Source organism: Ascaphus truei, chromosome 3 (assembly GCF_040206685.1).
Source record: "Ascaphus truei isolate aAscTru1 chromosome 3, aAscTru1.hap1, whole genome shotgun sequence".
Lineage (NCBI taxonomy): Eukaryota > Metazoa > Chordata > Amphibia > Anura > Ascaphidae > Ascaphus > Ascaphus truei.
The window spans coordinates 133,104,696-133,129,572 of NC_134485.1; positions in this window are offsets into that span (position 1 = coordinate 133,104,696).

The following is a 24,877-nucleotide window of genomic DNA, read 5'->3' on the forward strand; positions in this document are numbered from 1 at the left end:
TGCTTCTAATGTACCGAAGCTGGACTTAGACATAATTTCACTCTCACAACATTACTGTATGGCTGGTTGGAGACAGTCCGAACCACAAGTACCGGGTCCATGGTTCTGGGCGTATACTGGAGGGACGGGGGGGACTCCCATTAACCCCTGACTATACCGGGGATACGCTTATCACAATGCCTTTCTGGTCTGTGCTGAAGCAGGGCATTCTGGCATCCAAGTGGCTTGACCTTTATTAGTGAGCCTGGTTACCCCCTCTCGGAACTACAGACTTAGAAATCACCAGCTCATATACAGTGCATAAAATATATTTATATATATACCCTTATACACCATTTTAATAAAAAATATCACAAAATTCTTCTTAGTCCCTCGGGAAGAGTGTAAGACGCGCACGTTCATTTTCAGAGCTCCTAGACCTTCCTATAAGAAGTTAGCCAAAAAGTAGCTTCGAAAAACGCTTAGGTTAAGTTTCAGAGTTGCTTCTAATGTACCAAAGCTGGACTTAGACATAATTTCACTCTCACAACATTATGGCTGGTTGGAGACAGTCCGAACCACAAGTACCGGGTCCATGGTTCTGGGCGTATACTGGGGGGACGGGGACGACTCCCATTAACCCCTGACTATACCGGGGATACGCTTATCACAATGCCTTTCTGGTCTGTGCTGAAGCAGGGCATTCTGGCATCCAAGTGGCTTGACCTTTATTAGTGAGCCTGGTTACCCCCTCTCGGAACTACAGACTTAGAAATCGCCAGCTCATATACAGTGCATAAAATATATTTATATATATACCCTTATACACCATTATAATAAAAAATATCACAAAATTCTTCTTAGTCCCTCGGGAAGAGTGAAAGACGCGCACGTTCATTTTCAGAGCTCCTAGACCTTCCTATAAGAAGTTAGCCAAAAAGTAGCTTCGAAAAACGCTTAGGTTAAGTTTCAGAGTTGCTTCTAATGTACCAAAGCTGGACTTAGACATAATTTCACTCTCACAACATTATGGCTGGTTGGAGACAGTCCGAACCACAAGTACCGGGTCCATGGTTCTTGGCGTATACTGGGGGGACGGGGACGACTCCCATTAACCCCTGACTATACCGGGGATACGCTTATCACAATGCCTTTCTGGTCTGTGCTGAAGCAGGGCATTCTGGCAGCCAAGTGGCTTGACCTTTATTATTGAGCCTGGTTACCCCCTCTCGGAACCACAGACTTAGAAATCGCCAGCTCATATACAGTGCACAAAATATATTTATATATATATACCCTTATACACCATTTTAATAAAAAATATCACAAAATTCTTCTACGTCCCTCGGGAAGAGTGAAAGACGCGCATGTTCATTTTCAGACCTCCTAGACCTTCCTATAAGAAGTTAGCCAAAAAGTAGCTTCGAAAAACGCTTAGGTTAAGTTTCAGAGTTGCTTCTAATGTACCGAAGCTGGACTTAGACATAATTTCACTCTCACAACATTATGGCTGGTTGGAGACAGTCCGAACCACAAGTACCGGATCCATGGTTCTGGGCGTATACTGGGGGGACGGGGGGGACTCCCATTAACCCCTGACTATACCGGGGATACGCTTATCACAATGCCTTTCTGGTCTGTGCTGAAGCAGGGCATTCTGGCATCCAAGTGGCTTGACCTTTATTAGTGAGCCTGGTTACCCCCTCTCGGAACTACAGACTTAGAAATCGCCAGCTCATATACAGTGCATAAAATATATTTATATATATACCCTTATACACCATTATAATAAAAAATATCACAAAATTCTTCTTAGTCCCTCGGGAAGAGTGAAAGACGCGCACGTTCATTTTCAGAGCTCCTAGACCTTCCTATAAGAAGTTAGCCAAAAAGTAGCTTCGAAAAACGCTTAGGTTAAGTTTCAGAGTTGCTTCTAATGTACCAAAGCTGGACTTAGACATAATTTCACTCTCACAACATTATGGCTGGTTGGAGACAGTCCGAACCACAAGTACCGGGTCCATGGTTCTTGGCGTATACTGGGGGGACGGGGACGACTCCCATTAACCCCTGACTATACCGGGGATACGCTTATCACAATGCCTTTCTGGTCTGTGCTGAAGCAGGGCATTCTGGCAGCCAAGTGGCTTGACCTTTATTAGTGAGCCTGGTTACCCCCTCTCGGAACTACAGACTTAGAAATCGCCAGCTCATATACAGTTTCTTAAAATATATTTATATATATACCCTTATACACCATTTTAATAAAAAATATCACAAAATTCTTCTAAGTCCCTCGGGAAGAGTGAAAGACGTGCACGTTCATTTTCAGAGCTCCTAGACCTTCTTATAAGAAGTTAGCCAAAAAGTAGCTTCGAAAAACGCTTAGGTTAAGTTTCAGAGTTGCTTCTAATGTACCAAAGCTGGACTTAGACATAATTTCACTCTCACAACATTATGGCTGGTTGGAGACAGTCCGAACCACAAGTACCGGGTCCATGGTTCTGGCGTACACTGGGGGGGACGGGGACGATTACCATTAACCCCTGACTATACCGGGGATACGCTTATCACAATGCCTTTCTGGTCTGTGCTGAAGCAGGGCATTCTGGCATCCAAGTGGCTTGACCTTTATTAGTGAGCCTGGTTACCCCCTCTCGGAACTACAGACTTAGAAATCGCCAGCTCATATACAGTGCATAAAATATATTTATATATATACCCTTATACACAATTTTAATAAAAAATATCACAAAATTCTTCTTAGTCCCTCGGGAAGAGTGTAAGACGCGCACGTTCATTTTCAGAGCTCCTAGAACTTCCTACAGTATAAGAAGTTAGCCAAAAAGTAGCTTCGAAAAACGCTTAGGTTAAGTTTCAGAGTTGCTTCTAATGTACCAAAGCTGGACTTAGACATAATTTCACTTTCACAACATTATGGCTGGTTGGAGACAGTCCGAACCACAAGTACCGGGTCCATGGTTCTGGGCGTATACTGGGGGGACGGGGACGACTCCCATTAACCCCTGACTATACCGGGGATACGCTTATCACAATGCCTTTCTGGTCTGTGCTGAAGCAGGGCATTCTGGCAGCCAAGTGGCTTGACCTTTATTAGTGAGCCTGGTTACCCCCTCTCGGAACTACAGACTTAGAAATCGCCAGCTCATATACAGTGCATAAAATATATTTATATATATACCCTTATACACCATTTTAATAAAAAATATCACAAAATTCTTCTAAGTCCCTCGGGATGAGTGAAAGACGTGCACGTTCATTTTCAGAGCTCCTAGACCTTCTTATAAGAAGTTAGCCAAAAAGTAGCTTCGAAAAACGCTTAGGTTAAGTTTCAGAGTTGCTTCTAATGTACAAAAAGCTGGACTTAGACATAATTTCACTCTCACAACATTATGGCTGGTTGGAGACAGTCCGAACCACAAGTACCGGGTCCATGGTTCTGGCGTACACTGGGGGGGACGGGGACGATTACCATTAACCCCTGACTATACCGGGGATACGCTTATCACAATGCCTTTCTGGTCTGTGCTGAAGCAGGGCATTCTGGCAGCCAAGTGGCTTGACCTTTTTTAGTGAGCCTGGTTACCCCCTCTCGGAACTACAGACTTAGAAATCGCCAGCTCATATACAGTGCATAAAATATATTTATATATATACCCTTATACACCATTTTAATAAAAAATATCACAAAATTCTTCTAAGTCCCTCGGGAAGAGTGAAAGACGCGCACGTTCATTTTCAGAGCTCCTAGACCTTCCTATAAGAAGTTAGCCAAAAAGTAGCTTCGAAAAACGCTTAGGTTAAGTTTCAGAGTTGCTTCTAATGTACCGAAGCTGGACTTAGACATAATTTCACTCTCACAACATTATGGCTGGTTGGAGACAGTCCGAACCACAAGTACCGGGTCCATGGTTCTGGGCGTATACTGGAGGGACGGGGGGGACTCCCATTAACCCCTGACTATACCGGGGATACGCTTATCACAATGCCTTTCTGGTCTGTGCTGAAGCAGGGCATTCTGGCAGCCAAGTGGCTTGACCTTTATTAGTGAGCCTGGTTACCCCCTCTCGGAACCACAGACTTAGAAATCGCCAGCTCATATACAGTGCATAAAATATATTTATATATACTGTATACCCTTATACACCATTTTAATAAAAAATATCACAAAATTCTTCTAAGTCCCTCGGAAAGAGTGAAAGACGCGCACGTTCATTTTCAGAGCTCCTAGACCTTCCTATAAGAAGTTAGCCAAAAAGTAGCTTCGAAAAATGCTTAGGTTAAGTTTCAGATTTGCTTCTAATGTACAAAAAGCTGGACTTAGACATAATTTCACTCTCACAACATTATGGCTGGTTGGAGACAGTCCGAACCACAAGTACCGGGTCCATGGTTCTGGCGTACACTGGGGGGGACGGGGACGATTACCATTAACCCCTGACTATACCGGGGATACGCTTATCACAATGCCTTTCTGGTCTGTGCTGAAGCAGGGCATTCTGGCAGCCAAGTGGCTTGACCTTTTTTAGTGAGCCTGGTTACCCCCTCTCGGAACTACAGACTTAGAAATCGCCAGCTCATATACAGTGCATAAAATATATTTATATATATACCCTTATACACCATTTTAATAAAAAATATCACAAAATTCTTCTAAGTCCCTCGGGAAGAGTGAAAGACGCGCACGTTCATTTTCAGAGCTCCTAGACCTTCCTATAAGAAGTTAGCCAAAAAGTAGCTTCGAAAAACGCTTAGGTTAAGTTTCAGAGTTGCTTCTAATGTACCGAAGCTGGACTTAGACATAATTTCACTCTCACAACATTACTGTATGGCTGGTTGGAGACAGTCCGAACCACAAGTACCGGGTCCATGGTTCTGGGCGTATACTGGAGGGACGGGGGGGACTCCCATTAACCCCTGACTATACCGGGGATACGCTTATCACAATGCCTTTCTGGTCTGTGCTGAAGCAGGGCATTCTGGCATCCAAGTGGCTTGACCTTTATTAGTGAGCCTGGTTACCCCCTCTCGGAACTACAGACTTAGAAATCACCAGCTCATATACAGTGCATAAAATATATTTATATATATACCCTTATACACCATTTTAATAAAAAATATCACAAAATTCTTCTTAGTCCCTCGGGAAGAGTGTAAGACGCGCACGTTCATTTTCAGAGCTCCTAGACCTTCATATAAGAAGTTAGCCAAAAAGTAGCTTCGAAAAATGCTTAGGTTAAGTTTCAGATTTGCTTCTAATGTACAAAAAGCTGGACTTAGACATAATTTCACTCTCACAACATTATGGCTGGTTGGAGACAGTCCGAACCACAAGTACCGGGTCCATGGTTCTGGCGTACACTGGGGGGGACGGGGACGATTACCATTAACCCCTGACTATACCGGGGATACGCTTATCACAATGCCTTTCTGGTCTGTGCTGAAGCAGGGCATTCTGGCAGCCAAGTGGCTTGACCTTTTTTAGTGAGCCTGGTTACCCCCTCTCGGAACTACAGACTTAGAAATCGCCAGCTCATATACAGTGCATAAAATATATTTATATATATACCCTTATACACCATTTTAATAAAAAATATCACAAAATTCTTCTAAGTCCCTCGGGAAGAGTGAAAGACGCGCACGTTCATTTTCAGAGCTCCTAGACCTTCCTATAAGAAGTTAGCCAAAAAGTAGCTTCGAAAAACGCTTAGGTTAAGTTTCAGAGTTGCTTCTAATGTACCGAAGCTGGACTTAGACATAATTTCACTCTCACAACATTACTGTATGGCTGGTTGGAGACAGTCCGAACCACAAGTACCGGGTCCATGGTTCTGGGCGTATACTGGAGGGACGGGGGGGACTCCCATTAACCCCTGACTATACCGGGGATACGCTTATCACAATGCCTTTCTGGTCTGTGCTGAAGCAGGGCATTCTGGCATCCAAGTGGCTTGACCTTTATTAGTGAGCCTGGTTACCCCCTCTCGGAACTACAGACTTAGAAATCACCAGCTCATATACAGTGCATAAAATATATTTATATATATACCCTTATACACCATTTTAATAAAAAATATCACAAAATTCTTCTTAGTCCCTCGGGAAGAGTGTAAGACGCGCACGTTCATTTTCAGAGCTCCTAGACCTTCCTATAAGAAGTTAGCCAAAAAGTAGCTTCGAAAAACGCTTAGGTTAAGTTTCAGAGTTGCTTCTAATGTACCAAAGCTGGACTTAGACATAATTTCACTCTCACAACATTATGGCTGGTTGGAGACAGTCCGAACCACAAGTACCGGGTCCATGGTTCTGGGCGTATACTGGGGGGACGGGGACGACTCCCATTAACCCCTGACTATACCGGGGATACGCTTATCACAATGCCTTTCTGGTCTGTGCTGAAGCAGGGCATTCTGGCAGCCAAGTGGCTTGACCTTTATTAGTGAGCCTGGTTACCCCCTCTCGGAACTACAGACTTAGAAATCGCCAGCTCATATACAGTGCATAAAATATATTTATATATATACCCTTATACACCATTTTAATAAAAAATATCACAAAATTCTTCTAAGTCCCTCGGGAAGAGTGAAAGACGTGCACGTTCATTTTCAGAGCTCCTAGACCTTCTTATAAGAAGTTAGCCAAAAAGTAGCTTCGAAAAACGCTTAGGTTAAGTTTCAGAGTTGCTTCTAATGTACAAAAAGCTGGACTTAGACATAATTTCACTCTCACAACATTATGGCTGGTTGGAGACAGTCCGAACCACAAGTACCGGGTCCATGGTTCTGGGCGTATACTGGGGGGACGGGGACGACTCCCATTAACCCCTGACTATACCGGGGATACGCTTATCACAATGCCTTTCTGGTCTGTGCTGAAGCAGGGCATTCTGGCAGCCAAGTGGCTTGACCTTTTTTAGTGAGCCTGGTTACCCCCTCTCGGAACTACAGACTTAGAAATCGCCAGCTCATATACAGTGCATAAAATATATTTATATATATACCCTTATACACCATTTTAATAAAAAATATCACAAAATTCTTCTAAGTCCCTCGGGAAGAGTGAAAGACGCGCACGTTCATTTTCAGAGCTACTAGACCTTCCTATAAGAAGTTAGCCAAAAAGTAGCTTCGAAAAACGCTTAGGTTAAGTTTCAGAGTTGCTTCTAATGTACCGAAGCTGGACTTAGACATAATTTCACTCTCACAACATTATGGCTGGTTGGAGACAGTCCGAACCACAAGTACCGGGTCCATGGTTCTGGGCGTATACTGGGGGGACGGGGGGGGGACTCCCATTAACCCCTGACTATACCGGGGATACGCTTATCACAATGCCTTTCTGGTCTGTGCTGAAGCAGGGCATTCTGGCAGCCAAGTGGCTTGACCTTTTTTAGTGAGCCTGGTTACCCCCTCTCGGAACTACAGACTTAGAAATCGCCAGCTCATATACAGTGCATAAAATATATTTATATATACTGTATACCCTTATACACCATTTTAATAAAAAATATCACAAAATTCTTCTAAGTCCCTCGGGAAGAGTGAAAGACGCGCACGTTCATTTTCAGAGCTCCTAGACCTTCCTATAAGAAGTTAGCCAAAAAGTAGCTTCGAAAAACGCTTAGGTTAAGTTTCAGAGTTGCTTCTAATGTACAAAAAGCTGGACTTAGACATAATTTCACTCTCACAACATTATGGCTGGTTGGAGACAGTCCGAACCACAAGTACCGGGTCCATGGTTCTGGCGTACACTGGGGGGGACGGGGACGACTCCCATTAACCCCTGACTATACCGGGGATACGCTTATCACAATGCCTTTCTGGTCTGTGCTGAAGCAGGGCATTCTGGCAGCCAAGTGGCTTGACCTTTTTTAGTGAGCCTGGTTACCCCCTCTCGGAACTACAGACTTAGAAATCGCCAGCTCATATACAGTGCATAAAATATATTTATATATATACCCTTATACACCATTTTAATAAAAAATATCACAAAATTCTTCTACGTCCCTCGGGAAGAGTGAAAGACGCGCACGTTCATTTTCAGACCTCCTAGACCTTCCTATAAGAAGTTAGCCAAAAAGTAGCTTCGAAAAACGCTTAGGTTAAGTTTCAGAGTTGCTTCTAATGTACCAAAGCTGGACTTAGACATAATTTCACTCTCACAACATTATGGCTGGTTGGAGACAGTCCGAACCACAAGTACCGGGTCCATGGTTCTGGGCGTATACTGGGGGGACGGGGACGACTCCCATTAACCCCTGACTATACCGGGGATACGCTTATCACAATGCCTTTCTGGTCTGTGCTGAAGCAGGGCATTCTGGCAGCCAAGTGGCTTGACCTTTATTAGTGAGCCTGGTTACCCCCTCTCGGAACTACAGACTTAGAAATCGCCAGCTCATATACAGTTTCTTAAAATATATTTATATATATACCCTTATACACCATTTTAATAAAAAATATCACAAAATTCTTCTAAGTCCCTCGGGAAGAGTGAAAGACGTGCACGTTCATTTTCAGAGCTCCTAGACCTTCTTATAAGAAGTTAGCCAAAAAGTAGCTTCGAAAAACGCTTAGGTTAAGTTTCAGAGTTGCTTCTAATGTACCAAAGCTGGACTTAGACATAATTTCACTCTCACAACATTATGGCTGGTTGGAGACAGTCCGAACCACAAGTACCGGGTCCATGGTTCTGGCGTACACTGGGGGGGACGGGGACGACTCCCATTAACCCCTGACTATACCGGGGATACGCTTATCACAATGCCTTTCTGGTCTGTGCTGAAGCAGGGCATTCTGGCAGCCAAGTGGCTTGACCTTTATTAGTGAGCCTGGTTACCCCCTCTCGGAACTACAGACTTAGAAATCGCCAGCTCATATACAGTGCATAAAATATATTTATATATATACCCTTATACACCATTTTAATAAAAAATATCACAAAATTCTTCTAAGTCCCTCGGGATGAGTGAAAGACGTGCACGTTCATTTTCAGAGCTCCTAGACCTTCTTATAAGAAGTTAGCCAAAAAGTAGCTTCGAAAAACGCTTAGGTTAAGTTTCAGAGTTGCTTCTAATGTACAAAAAGCTGGACTTAGACATAATTTCACTCTCACAACATTATGGCTGGTTGGAGACAGTCCGAACCACAAGTACCGGGTCCATGGTTCTGGCGTACACTGGGGGGGACGGGGACGATTACCATTAACCCCTGACTATACCGGGGATACGCTTATCACAATGCCTTTCTGGTCTGTGCTGAAGCAGGGCATTCTGGCAGCCAAGCGGCTTGACCTTTTTTAGTGAGCCTGGTTACCCCCTCTCGGAACTACAGACTTAGAAATCGCCAGCTCATATACAGTGCATAAAATATATTTATATACTGTATATACCCTTATACACCATTTTAATAAAAAATATCACAAAATTCTTCTAAGTCCCTCGGGAAGAGTGAAAGACGCGCACGTTCATTTTCAGAGCTCCTAGACCTTCCTATAAGAAGTTAGCCAAAAAGTAGCTTCGAAAAACGCTTAGGTTAAGTTTCAGAGTTGCTTCTAATGTACCGAAGCTGGACTTAGACATAATTTCACTCTCACAACATTATGGCTGGTTGGAGACAGTCCGAACCACAAGTACCGGGTCCATGGTTCTGGGCGTATACTGGAGGGACGGGGGGGACTCCCATTAACCCCTGACTATACCGGGGATACGCTTATCACAATGCCTTTCTGGTCTGTGCTGAAGCAGGGCATTCTGGCAGCCAAGTGGCTTGACCTTTATTAGTGAGCCTGGTTACCCCCTCTCGGAACCACAGACTTAGAAATCGCCAGCTCATATACAGTGCATAAAATATATTTATATATACTGTATACCCTTATACACCATTTTAATAAAAAATATCACAAAATTCTTCTAAGTCCCTCGGAAAGAGTGAAAGACGCGCACGTTCATTTTCAGAGCTCCTAGACCTTCCTATAAGAAGTTAGCCAAAAAGTAGCTTCGAAAAATGCTTAGGTTAAGTTTCAGATTTGCTTCTAATGTACAAAAAGCTGGACTTAGACATAATTTCACTCTCACAACATTATGGCTGGTTGGAGACAGTCCGAACCACAAGTACCGGGTCCATGGTTCTGGCGTACACTGGGGGGGACGGGGACGATTACCATTAACCCCTGACTATACCGGGGATACGCTTATCACAATGCCTTTCTGGTCTGTGCTGAAGCAGGGCATTCTGGCAGCCAAGTGGCTTGACCTTTTTTAGTGAGCCTGGTTACCCCCTCTCGGAACTACAGACTTAGAAATCGCCAGCTCATATACAGTGCATAAAATATATTTATATATATACCCTTATACACCATTTTAATAAAAAATATCACAAAATTCTTCTAAGTCCCTCGGGAAGAGTGAAAGACGCGCACGTTCATTTTCAGAGCTCCTAGACCTTCCTATAAGAAGTTAGCCAAAAAGTAGCTTCGAAAAACGCTTAGGTTAAGTTTCAGAGTTGCTTCTAATGTACCGAAGCTGGACTTAGACATAATTTCACTCTCACAACATTACTGTATGGCTGGTTGGAGACAGTCCGAACCACAAGTACCGGGTCCATGGTTCTGGGCGTATACTGGAGGGACGGGGGGGACTCCCATTAACCCCTGACTATACCGGGGATACGCTTATCACAATGCCTTTCTGGTCTGTGCTGAAGCAGGGCATTCTGGCAGCCAAGTGGCTTGACCTTTATTAGTGAGCCTGGTTACCCCCTCTCGGAACTACAGACTTAGAAATCACCAGCTCATATACAGTGCATAAAATATATTTATATATATACCCTTATACACCATTTTAATAAAAAATATCACAAAATTCTTCTTAGTCCCTCGGGAAGAGTGTAAGACGCGCACGTTCATTTTCAGAGCTCCTAGACCTTCCTATAAGAAGTTAGCCAAAAAGTAGCTTCGAAAAACGCTTAGGTTAAGTTTCAGAGTTGCTTCTAATGTACCAAAGCTGGACTTAGACATAATTTCACTCTCACAACATTATGGCTGGTTGGAGACAGTCCGAACCACAAGTACCGGGTCCATGGTTCTGGGCGTATACTGGGGGGACGGGGACGACTCCCATTAACCCCTGACTATACCGGGGATACGCTTATCACAATGCCTTTCTGGTCTGTGCTGAAGCAGGGCATTCTGGCAGCCAAGTGGCTTGACCTTTATTAGTGAGCCTGGTTACCCCCTCTCGGAACTACAGACTTAGAAATCGCCAGCTCATATACAGTGCATAAAATATATTTATATATATACCCTTATACACCATTTTAATAAAAAATATCACAAAATTCTTCTAAGTCCCTCGGGAAGAGTGAAAGACGCGCACGTTCATTTTCAGAGCTCCTAGACCTTCCTATAAGAAGTTAGCCAAAAAGTAGCTTCGAAAAACGCTTAGGTTAAGTTTCAGAGTTGCTTCTAATGTACCGAAGCTGGACTTAGACATAATTTCACTCTCACAACATTATGGCTGGTTGGAGACAGTCCGAACCACAAGTACCGGGTCCATGGTTCTGGGCGTATACTGGGGGGACGGGGGGGGGACTCCCATTAACCCCTGACTATACCGGGGATACGCTTATCACAATGCCTTTCTGGTCTGTGCTGAAGCAGGGCATTCTGGCAGCCAAGTGGCTTGACCTTTTTTAGTGAGCCTGGTTACCCCCTCTCGGAACTACAGACTTAGAAATCGCCAGCTCATATACAGTGCATAAAATATATTTATATATACTGTATACCCTTATACACCATTTTAATAAAAAATATCACAAAATTCTTCTAAGTCCCTCGGGAAGAGTGAAAGACGCGCACGTTCATTTTCAGAGCTCCTAGACCTTCCTATAAGAAGTTAGCCAAAAAGTAGCTTCGAAAAACGCTTAGGTTAAGTTTCAGAGTTGCTTCTAATGTACAAAAAGCTGGACTTAGACATAATTTCACTCTCACAACATTATGGCTGGTTGGAGACAGTCCGAACCACAAGTACCGGGTCCATGGTTCTGGCGTACACTGGGGGGGACGGGGACGACTCCCATTAACCCCTGACTATACCGGGGATACGCTTATCACAATGCCTTTCTGGTCTGTGCTGAAGCAGGGCATTCTGGCAGCCAAGTGGCTTGACCTTTTTTAGTGAGCCTGGTTACCCCCTCTCGGAACTACAGACTTAGAAATCGCCAGCTCATATACAGTGCATAAAATATATTTATATATATACCCTTATACACCATTTTAATAAAAAATATCACAAAATTCTTCTACGTCCCTCGGGAAGAGTGAAAGACGCGCACGTTCATTTTCAGACCTCCTAGACCTTCCTATAAGAAGTTAGCCAAAAAGTAGCTTCGAAAAACGCTTAGGTTAAGTTTCAGAGTTGCTTCTAATGTACCGAAGCTGGACTTAGACATCATTTCACTCTCACAACATTATGGCTGGTTGGAGACAGTCCGAACCACAAGTACCGGGTCCATGGTTCTGGGCGTATACTGGGGGGATGGGGACGACTCCCATTAACCCCGGACTATACCGGGGATACGCTTATCACAATGCCTTTCTGGTCTGTGCTGAAGCAGGGCATTCTGGCATCCAAGTGGCTTGACCTTTATTAGTGAGCCTGGTTACCCCCTCTCGGAACTACAGACTTAGAAATCGCCAGCTCATATACAGTGCATAAAATATATTTATATATACTGTATACCCTTATACACCATTTTAATAAAAAATATCACAAAATTCTTCTAAGTCCCTCGGGAAGAGTGAAAGACGTGCACGTTCATTTTCAGAGCTCCTAGACCTTCCTATAAGAAGTTAGCCAAAAAGTAGCTTCGAAAAACGCTTAGGTTAAGTTTCAGAGTTGCTTCTAATGTACCGAAGCTGGACTTAGACATAATTTCAATCTCACAACATTATGGCTGGTTGGAGACAGTCCGAACCACACGTACCGGGTCCATGGTTCTGGGCGTATACTGGGGGGACGGGGGGGACTCCCATTAACCCCTGACTATACCGGGGATACGCTTATCACAATGCCTTTCTGGTCTGTGCTGAAGCAGGGCATTCTGGCAGCCAAGTGGCTTGACCTTTTTTAGTGAGCCTGGTTACCCCCTCTCGGAACTACAGACTTAGAAATCGCCAGCTCATATACAGTGCATAAAATATATTTATATATATACCCTTATACACCATTTTAATAAAAAATATCACAAAATTCTTCTAAGTCCCTCGGGAAGAGTGAAAGACGCGCACGTTCATTTTCAGAGCTCCTAGACCTTCCTATAAGAAGTTAGCCAAAAAGTAGCTTCGAAAAACGCTTAGGTTAAGTTTCAGAGTTGCTTCTAATGTACCGAAGCTGGACTTAGACATAATTTCACTCTCACAACATTATGGCTGGTTGGAGACAGTCCGAACCACAAGTACCGGGTCCATGGTTCTGGGCGTATACTGGGGGGACGGGGACGACTCCCATTAACCCCGGACTATACCGGGGATACGCTTATCACAATGCCTTTCTGGTCTGTGCTGAAGCAGGGCATTCTGGCAGCCAAGTGGCTTGACCTTTATTAGTGAGCCTGGTTACCCCCTCTCGGAACTACAGACTTAGAAATCGCCAGCTCATAAACAGTGCATAAAATATATTTATATATACTGTATACCCTTATACACCATTTTAATAAAAAATATCACAAAATTCTTCTAAGTCCCTCGGGAAGAGTGAAAGACGCGCACGTTCATTTTTAGAGCTCCTAGACCTTCCTATAAGAAGTTAGCCAAAAAGTAGCTTCGAAAAACGCTTAGGTTAAGTTTCAGAGTTGCTTCTAATGTACAAAAAGCTGGACTTAGACATAATTTCACTCTCACAACATTATGGCTGGTTGGAGACAGTCCGAACCACAAGTACCGGGTCCATGGTTCTGGCGTACACTGGGGGGGACGGGGGGGACTCCCATTAACCCCTGACTATATCGGGGATACGCTTATCACAATGCCTTTCTGGTCTGTGCTGAAGCAGGGCATTCTGGCAGCCAAGTGGCTTGACCATTTTTAGTGAGCCTGGTTACCCCCTCTCGGAACTACAGACTTAGAAATCGCCAGCTCATATACAGTGCATAAAATATATTTATATATATACCCTTATACACCATTTTAATAAAAAATATCACAAAATTCTTCTTAGTCCCTCGGGAAGAGTGTAAGACGCGCACGTTCATTTTCAGAGCTCCTAGACCTTCCTATAAGAAGTTAGCCAAAAAGTAGCTTCGAAAAACGCTTAGGTTAAGTTTCAGAGTTGCTTCTAATGTACCAAAGCTGGACTTAGACATAATTTCACTCTCACAACATTATGGCTGGTTGGAGACAGTCCGAACCACAAGTACCGGGTCCATGGTTCTGGGCGTATACTGGGGGGACGGGGACGACTCCCATTAACCCCTGACTATACCGGGGATACGCTTATCACAATGCCTTTCTGGTCTGTGCTGAAGCAGGGCATTCTGGCAGCCAAGTGGCTTGACCTTTATTAGTGAGCCTGGTTACCCCCTCTCGGAACTACAGACTTAGAAATCGCCAGCTCATATACAGTGCATAAAATATATTTATATATATACCCTTATACACCATTTTAATAAAAAATATCACAAAATTCTTCTTAGTCCCTCGGGAAGAGTGAAAGACGTGCACGTTCATTTTCAGAGCTCCTAGACCTTCTTATAAGAAGTTAGCCAAAAAGTAGCTTCGAAAAACGCTTAGGTTAAGTTTCAGAGTTGCTTCTAATGTACCAAAGCTGGACTTAGACATAATTTCACTCTAACAACATTATGGCTGGTTGGAGACAGTCCGAACCACAAGTACCGGGTCCATGGTTCTGGGCGTATACTGGGGGGACGGGGACGACTCCCATTAACCCCTGACTATACCGGGGATACGCTTATCACAATGCCTTTCTGGTCTGTGCTGAAGCAGGGCATTCTGGCAGCCAAGTGGCTTGACCTTTATTAGTGAGCCTGGTTACCCCCTCTCGGAACTACAGACTTAGAAATCGCCAGCTCATATACAGTTTCTTAAAATATATTTATATATACCCTTATACACCATTTTAATAAAAAATATCACAAAATTCTTCTAAGTCCCTCGGGAAGAGTGAAAGACGTGCACGTTCATTTTCAGAGCTCCTAGACCTTCTTATAAGAAGTTAGCCAAAAAGTAGCTTCGAAAAACGCTTAGGTTAAGTTTCAGAGTTGCTTCTAATGTACAAAAAGCTGGACTTAGACATAATTTCACTCTCACAACATTATGGCTGGTTGGAGACAGTCCAAACCACAAGTACCGGGTCCATGGTTCTGGCGTACACTGGGGGGGACGGGGACGATTACCATTAACCCCTGACTATACCGGGGATACGCTTATCACAATGCCTTTCTGGTCTGTGCTGAAGCAGGGCATTCTGGCATCCAAGTGGCTTGACCTTTATTAGTGAGCCTGGTTACCCCCTCTCGGAACTACAGACTTAGAAATCGCCAGCTCATATACAGTGCATAAAATATATTTATATATATACCCTTATACACCATTTTAATAAAAAATATCACAAAATTCTTCTTAGTCCCTCGGGAAGAGTGTAAGACGCGCACGTTCATTTTCAGAGCTCCTAGACCTTCCTATAAGAAGTTAGCCAAAAAGTAGCTTCGAAAAACGCTTAGGTTAAGTTTCAGAGTTGCTTCTAATGTACCAAAGCTGGACTTAGACATAATTTCACTCTCACAACATTATGGCTGGTTGGAGACAGTCCGAACCACAAGTACCGGGTCCATGGTTCTGGGCGTATACTGGGGGGACGGGGACGACTCCCATTAACCCCTGACTATACCAGGGATACGCTTATCACAATGCCTTTCTGGTCTGTGCTGAAGCAGGGCATTCTGGCAGCCAAGTGGCTTGACCTTTATTAGTGAGCCTGGTTACCCCCTCTCGGAACTACAGACTTAGAAATCGCCAGCTCATATACAGTGCATAAAATATATTTATATATATACCCTTATACACCATTTTAATAAAAAATATCACAAAATTCTTCTAAGTCCCTCGGGAAGAGTGAAAGACGTGCACGTTCATTTTCAGAGCTCCTAGACCTTCTTATAAGAAGTTAGCCAAAAAGTAGCTTCGAAAAACGCTTAGGTTAAGTTTCAGAGTTGCTTCTAATGTACAAAAAGCTGGACTTAGACATAATTTCACTCTCACAACATTATGGCTGGTTGGAGACAGTCCGAACCACAAGTACCGGGTCCATGGTTCTGGGCGTATACTGGGGGGACGGGGACGACTCCCATTAACCCCTGACTATACCGGGGATACGCTTATCACAATGCCTTTCTGGTCTGTGCTGAAGCAGGGCATTCTGGCAGCCAAGTGGCTTGACCTTTTTTAGTGAGCCTGGTTACCCCCTCTCGGAACTACAGACTTAGAAATCGCCAGCTCATATACAGTGCATAAAATATATTTATATATATACCCTTATACACCATTTTAATAAAAAATATCACAAAATTCTTCTAAGTCCCTCGGGAAGAGTGAAAGACGCGCACGTTCATTTTCAGAGCTCCTAGACCTTCCTATAAGAAGTTAGCCAAAAAGTAGCTTCGAAAAACGCTTAGGTTAAGTTTCAGAGTTGCTTCTAATGTACCGAAGCTGGACTTAGACATAATTTCACTCTCACAACATTATGGCTGGTTGGAGACAGTCCGAACCACAAGTACCGGGTCCATGGTTCTGGGCGTATACTGGGGGGACGGGGGGGGACTCCCATTAACCCCTGACTATACCGGGGATACGCTTATCACAATGCCTTTCTGGTCTGTGCTGAAGCAGGGCATTCTGGCAGCCAAGTGGCTTGACCTTTTTTAGTGAGCCTGGTTACCCCCTCTCGGAACTACAGACTTAGAAATCGCCAGCTCATATACAGTGCATAAAATATATTTATATATACTGTATACCCTTATACACCATTTTAATAAAAAATATCACAAAATTCTTCTAAGTCCCTCGGGAAGAGTGAAAGACGCGCACGTTCATTTTCAGAGCTCCTAGACCTTCCTATAAGAAGTTAGCCAAAAAGTAGCTTCGAAAAACGCTTAGGTTAAGTTTCAGAGTTGCTTCTAATGTACAAAAAGCTGGACTTAGACATAATTTCACTCTCACAACATTATGGCTGGTTGGAGACAGTCCGAACCACAAGTACCGGGTCCATGGTTCTGGCGTACACTGGGGGGGACGGGGACGACTCCCATTAACCCCTGACTATACCGGGGATACGCTTATCACAATGCCTTTCTGGTCTGTGCTGAAGCAGGGCATTCTGGCAGCCAAGTGGCTTGACCTTTTTTAGTGAGCCTGGTTACCCCCTCTCGGAACTACAGACTTAGAAATCGCCAGCTCATATACAGTGCATAAAATATATTTATATATATACCCTTATACACCATTTTAATAAAAAATATCACAAAATTCTTCTACGTCCCTCGGGAAGAGTGAAAGACGCGCACGTTCATTTTCAGACCTCCTAGACCTTCCTATAAGAAGTTAGCCAAAAAGTAGCTTCGAAAAACGCTTAGGTTAAGTTTCAGAGTTGCTTCTAATGTACCGAAGCTGGACTTAGACATAATTTCACTCTCACAACATTATGGCTGGTTGGAGACAGTCCGAACCACAAGTACCGGGTCCATGGTTCTGGGCGTATACTGGGGGGATGGGGACGACTCCCATTAACCCCGGACTATACCGGGGATACGCTTATCACAATGCCTTTCTGGTCTGTGCTGAAGCAGTGCATTCTGGCATCCAAGTGGCTTGACCTTTATTAGTGAGCCTGGTTACCCCCTCTCGGAACTACAGACTTAGAAATCGCCAGCTCATATACAGTGCATAAAATATATTTATATATACTGTATACCCTTATACACCATTTTAATAAAAAATATCACAAAATTCTTCTAAGTCCCTCGGGAAGAGTGAAAGACGTGCACGTTCATTTTCAGAGCTCCTAGACCTTCCTATAAGAAGTTAGCCAAAAAGTAGCTTCGAAAAACGCTTAGGTTAAGTTTCAGAGTTGCTTCTAATGTACCGAAGCTGGACTTAGACATAATTTCAATCTCACAACATTATGGCTGGTTGGAGACAGTCCGAACCACACGTACCGGGTCCATGGTTCTGGGCGTATACTGGGGGGACGGGGGGGACTCCCATTAACCCCTGACTATACCGGGGATACGCTTATCACAATGCCTTTCTGGTCTGTGCTGAAGCAGGGCATTCTGGCAGCCAAGTGGCTTGACCTTTTTTAGTGAGCCTGGTTACCCCCTCTCGGAACTACAGACTTAGAAATCGCCAGCTCATATACAGTGCATAAAATATATTTATATATATACCCTTATACACCATTTTAATAAAAAATATCACAAAATTCTTCTAAGTCCCTCGGGAAGAGTGAAAGACGCGCACGTTCATTTTCAGAGCTCCTAGACCTTCCTATAAGAAGTTAGCCAAAAAGTAGCTTCGAAAAACGCTTAGGTTAAGTTTCAGAGTTGCTTCTAATGTACCGAAGCTGGACTTAGACATAATTTCACTCTCACAACATTATGGCTGGTTGGAGACAGTCCGAACCACAAGTACCGGGTCCATGGTTCTGGGCGTATACTGGGGGGACGGGGACGACTCCCATTAACCCCGGACTATACCGGGGATACGCTTATCACAATGCCTTTCTGGTCTGTGCTGAAGCAGGGCATTCTGGCAGCCAAGTGGCTTGACCTTTATTAGTGAGCCTGGTTACCCCCTCTCGGAACTACAGACTTAGAAATCGCCAGCTCATAAACAGTGCATAAAATATATTTATATATACTGTATACCCTTATACACCATTTTAATAAAAAATATCACAAAATTCTTCTAAGTCCCTAGGGAAGAGTGAAAGACGCGCACGTTCATTTTTAGAGCTCCTAGACCTTCCTATAAGAAGTTAGCCAAAAAGTAGCTTCGAAAAACGCTTAGGTTAAGTTTCAGAGTTGCTTCTAATGTACAAAAAGCTGGACTTAGACATAATTTCACTCTCACAACATTATGGCTGGTTGGAGACAGTCCGAACCACAAGTACCGGGTCCATGGTTCTGGCGTACACTGGGGGGGACGGGGGGGACTCCCATTAACCCCTGACTATATCGGTGATACGCTTATCACAATGCCTTTCTGGTCTGTGCTGAAGCAGGGCATTCTGGCAGCCAAGTGGCTTGACCATTTTTAGTGAGCCTGGTTACCCCCTCTCGGAACTACAGACTTAGAAATCGCCAGCTCATATACAGTGCATAAAATATATTTATATATATACCCTTATACACCATTTTAATAAAAAATATCACAAAATTCTTCTTAGTCCCTCGGGAAGAGTGTAAGACGCGCACGTTCATTTTCAGAGCTCCTAGACCTTCCTATAAGAAGTTAGCCAAAAAGTAGCTTCGAAAAACGCTTAGGTTAAGTTTCAGAGTTGCTTCTAATGTACCAAAGCTGGACTTAGACATAATTTCACTCTCACAACATTATGGCTGGTTGGAGACAGTCCGAACCACAAGTACCGGGTCCATGGTTCTGGGCGTATACTGGGGGGACGGGGACGACTCCCATTAACCCCTGACTATACCGGGGATACGCTTATCACAATGCCTTTCTGGTCTGTGCTGAAGCAGGGCATTCTGGCAGCCAAGTGGCTTGACCTTTATTAGTGAGCCTGGTTACCCCCTCTCGGAACTACAGACTTAGAAATCGCCAGCTCATATACAGTGCATAAAATATATTTATATATATACCCTTATACACCATTTTAATAAAAAATATCACAAAATTCTTCTTAGTCCCTCGGGAAGAGTGAAAGACGTGCACGTTCATTTTCAGAGCTCCTAGACCTTCTTATAAGAAGTTAGCCAAAAAGTAGCTTCGAAAAACGCTTAGGTTAAGTTTCAGAGTTGCTTCTAATGTACCAAAGCTGGACTTAGACATAATTTCACTCTAACAACATTATGGCTGGTTGGAGACAGTCCGAACCACAAGTACCGGGTCCATGGTTCTGGGCGTATACTGGGGGGACGGGGACGACTCCCATTAACCCCTGACTATACCGGGGATACGCTTATCACAATGCCTTTCTGGTCTGTGCTGAAGCAGGGCATTCTGGCAGCCAAGTGGCTTGACCTTTATTAGTGAGCCTGGTTACCCCCTCTCGGAACTACAGACTTAGAAATCGCCAGCTCATATACAGTTTCTTAAAATATATTTATATATACCCTTATACACCATTTTAATAAAAAATATCACAAAATTCTTCTAAGTCCCTCGGGAAGAGTGAAAGACGTGCACGTTCATTTTCAGAGCTCCTAGACCTTCTTATAAGAAGTTAGCCAAAAAGTAGCTTCGAAAAACGCTTAGGTTAAGTTTCAGAGTTGCTTCTAATGTACAAAAAGCTGGACTTAGACATAATTTCACTCTCACAACATTATGGCTGGTTGGAGACAGTCCGAACCACAAGTACCGGGTCCATGGTTCTGGCGTACACTGGGGGGGACGGGGACGATTACCATTAACCCCTGACTATACCGGGGATACGCTTATCACAATGCCTTTCTGGTCTGTGCTGAAGCAGGGCATTCTGGCATCCAAGTGGCTTGACCTTTATTAGTGAGCCTGGTTACCCCCTCTCGGAACTACAGACTTAGAAATCGCCAGCTCATATACAGTGCATAAAATATATTTATATATATACCCTTATACACCATTTTAATAAAAAATATCACAAAATTCTTCTTAGTCCCTCGGGAAGAGTGTAAGACGCGCACGTTCATTTTCAGAGCTCCTAGACCTTCCTATAAGAAGTTAGCCAAAAAGTAGCTTCGAAAAACGCTTAGGTTAAGTTTCAGAGTTGCTTCTAATGTACCAAAGCTGGACTTAGACATAATTTCACTCTCACAACATTATGGCTGGTTGGAGACAGTCCGAACCACAAGTACCGGGTCCATGGTTCTGGGCGTATACTGGGGGGACGGGGACGACTCCCATTAACCCCTGACTATACCGGGGATACGCTTATCACAATGCCTTTCTGGTCTGTGCTGAAGCAGGGCATTCTGGCAGCCAAGTGGCTTGACCTTTATTAGTGAGCCTGGTTACCCCCTCTCGGAACTACAGACTTAGAAATCGCCAGCTCATATACAGTGCATAAAATATATTTATATATATACCCTTATACACCATTTTAATAAAAAATATCACAAAATTCTTCTTAGTCCCTCGGGAAGAGTGTAAGACGCGCACGTTCATTTTCAGAGCTCCTAGACCTTCCTATAAGAAGTTAGCCAAAAAGTAGCTTCGAAAAACGCTTAGGTTAAGTTTCAGAGTTGCTTCTAATGTACCGAAGCTGGACTTAGACATAATTTCACTCTCACAACATTATGGCTGGTTGGAGACAGTCCGAACCACAAGTACCGGGTCCATGGTTCTGGGCGTATACTGGGGGGACGGGGGGGACTCCCATTAACCCCTGACTATACCGGGGATACGCTTATCACAATGCCTTTCTGGTCTGTGCTGAAGCAGGGCATTCTGGCAGCCAAGTGGCTTGACCTTTATTAGTGAGCCTGGTTACCCCCTCTCGGAACTACAGACTTAGAAATCGCCAGCTCATATACAGTTTCTTAAAATATATTTATATATATACCCTTATACACCATTTTAATAAAAAATATCACAAAATTCTTCTAAGTCCCTCGGGAAGAGTGAAAGACGTGCACGTTCATTTTCAGAGCTCCTAGACCTTCTTATAAGAAGTTAGCCAAAAAGTAGCTTCGAAAAACGCTTAGGTTAAGTTTCAGAGTTGCTTCTAATGTACAAAAAGCTGGACTTAGACATAATTTCACTCTCACAACATTATGGCTGTTTGGAGACAGTCCGAACCACAAGTACCGGGTCCATGGTTCTGGCGTACACTGGGGGGGACGGGGACGATTACCATTAACCCCTGACTATACCGGGGATACGCTTATCACAATGCCTTTCTGGTCTGTGCTGAAGCAGGGCATTCTGGCATCCAAGTGGCTTGACCTTTATTAGTGAACCTGGTTACCCCCTCTCGGAACAACAGACTTAGAAATCGCCAGCTCATATACAGTGCATAAAATATATTTATATATATACCCTTATACACCATTTTAATAAAAAATATCACAAAATTCTTCTTAGTCCCTCGGGAAGAGTGTAAGACGCGCACGTTCATTTTCAGAGCTCCTAGACCTTCCTATAAGAAGTTAGCCAAAAAGTAACTTCGAAAAACGCTTAGGTTAAGTTTCAGAGTTGCTTCTAATGTACCAAAGCTGGACTTAGACATAATTTCACTCTCACAACATTATGGCTGGTTGGAGACAGTCCGAACCACAAGTACCGGGTCCATGGTTCTGGGCGTATACTGGGGGGACGGGGACGACTCCCATTAACCCCTGACTATACCGGGGATACGCTTATCACAATGCCTTTCTGGTCTGTGCTGAAGCAGGGCATTCTGGCAGCCAAGTGGCTTGACCTTTATTAGTGAGCCTGGTTACCCCCTCTCGGAACTACAGACTTAGAAATCGCCAGCTCATATACAGTTTCTTAAAATATATTTATATATATACCCTTATACACCATTTTAATAAAAAATATCACAAAATTCTTCTAAGTCCCTCGGGAAGAGTGAAAGACGTGCACGTACATTTTCAGAGCTCCTAGACCTTCTTATAAGAAGTTAGCCAAAAAGTAGCTTCGAAAAACGCTTAGGTTAAGTTTCAGAGTTGCTTCTAATGTACAAAAAGCTGGACTTAGACATAATTTCACTCTCACAACATTATGGCTGGTTGGAGACAGTCCGAACCACAAGTACCGGGTCCATGGTTCTGGCGTACACTGGGGGGGACGGGGACGATTACCATTAACCCCTGACTATACCGGGGATACGCTTATCACAATGCCTTTCTGGTCTGTGCTGAAGCAGGGCATTCTGGCATCCAAGTGGCTTGACCTTTATTAGTGAGCCTGGTTACCCCCTCTCGGAACTACAGACTTAGAAATCGCCAGCTCATATACAGTGCATAAAATATATTTATATATATACCCTTATACACCATTTTAATAAAAAATATCACAAAATTCTTCTTAGTCCCTCGGGAAGAGTGTAAGACGCGCACGTTCATTTTCAGAGCTCCTAGACCTTCCTATAAGAAGTTAGCCAAAAAGTAGCTTCGAAAAACGCTTAGGTTAAGTTTCAGAGTTGCTTCTAATGTACCAAAGCTGGACTTAGACATAATTTCACTCTCACAACATTATGGCTGGTTGGAGACAGTCCGAACCACAAGTACCGGGTCCATGGTTCTGGGCGTATACTGGGGGGACGGGGACGACTCCCATTAACCCCTGACTATACCGGGGATACGCTTATCACAATGCCTTTCTGGTCTGTGCTGAAGCAGGGCATTCTGGCAGCCAAGTGGCTTGACCTTTATTAGTGAGCCTGGTTACCCCCTCTCGGAACTACAGACTTAGAAATCGCCAGCTCATATACAGTGCATAAAATATATTTATATATATACCCTTATACACCATTTTAATAAAAAATATCACAAAATTTTTCTAAGTCCCTCGGGAAGAGTGAAAGACGTGCACGTTCATTTTCAGAGCTCCTAGACCTTCTTATAAGAAGTTAGCCAAAAAGTAGCTTCGAAAAACGCTTAGGTTAAGTTTCAGAGTTGCTTCTAATGTACAAAAAGCTGGACTTAGACATAATTTCACTCTCACAACATTATGGCTGGTTGGAGACAGTCCGAACCACAAGTACCGGGTCCATGGTTCTGGCGTACACTGGGGGGGATGGGGACGATTACCATTAACCCCTGACTATACCGGGGATACGCTTATCACAATGCCTTTCTGGTCTGTGCTGAAGCAGGGCATTCTGGCAGCCAAGTGGCTTGACCTTTTTTAGTGAGCCTGGTTACCCCCTCTCGGAACTACAGACTTAGAAATCGCCAGCTCATATACAGTGCATAAAATATATTTATATATATACCCTTATACACCATTTTAATAAAAAATATCACAAAATTCTTCTAAGTCCCTCGGGAAGAGTGAAAGACGCGCACGTTCATTTTCAGAGCTCCTAGACCTTCCTATAAGAAGTTAGCCAAAAAGTAGCTTCGAAAAACGCTTAGGTTAAGTTTCAGAGTTGCTTCTAATGTACCGAAGCTGGACTTAGACATAATTTCACTCTCACAACATTATGGCTGGATGGAGACAGTCCGAACCACAAGTACCGGGTCCATGGTTCTGGGCGTATACTGGGGGGACGGGGGGGACTCCCATTAACCCCTGACTATACCGGGGATACGCTTATCACAATGCCTTTCTGGTCTGTGCTGAAGCAGGGCATTCTGGCATCCAAGTGGCTTGACCTTTATTAGTGAGCCTGGTTACCCCCTCTCGGAACTACAGACTTAGAAATCGCCAGCTCATATACAGTGCATAAAATATATTTATATATATACCCTTATACACCATTTTAATAAAAAAATATCACAAAATTCTTCTTAGTCCCTCGGGAAGAGTGAAAGACGCGAACGTTCATTTTCAGAGCTCTTAGACCTTCCTATAAGAAGTTAGCCAAAAAGTAGCTTCGAAAAACGCTTAGGTTAAGTTTCAGAGTTGCTTCTAATGTACCAAAGCTGGACTTAGACATAATTTCACTCTCACAACATTATGGCTGGTTGGAGACAGTCCG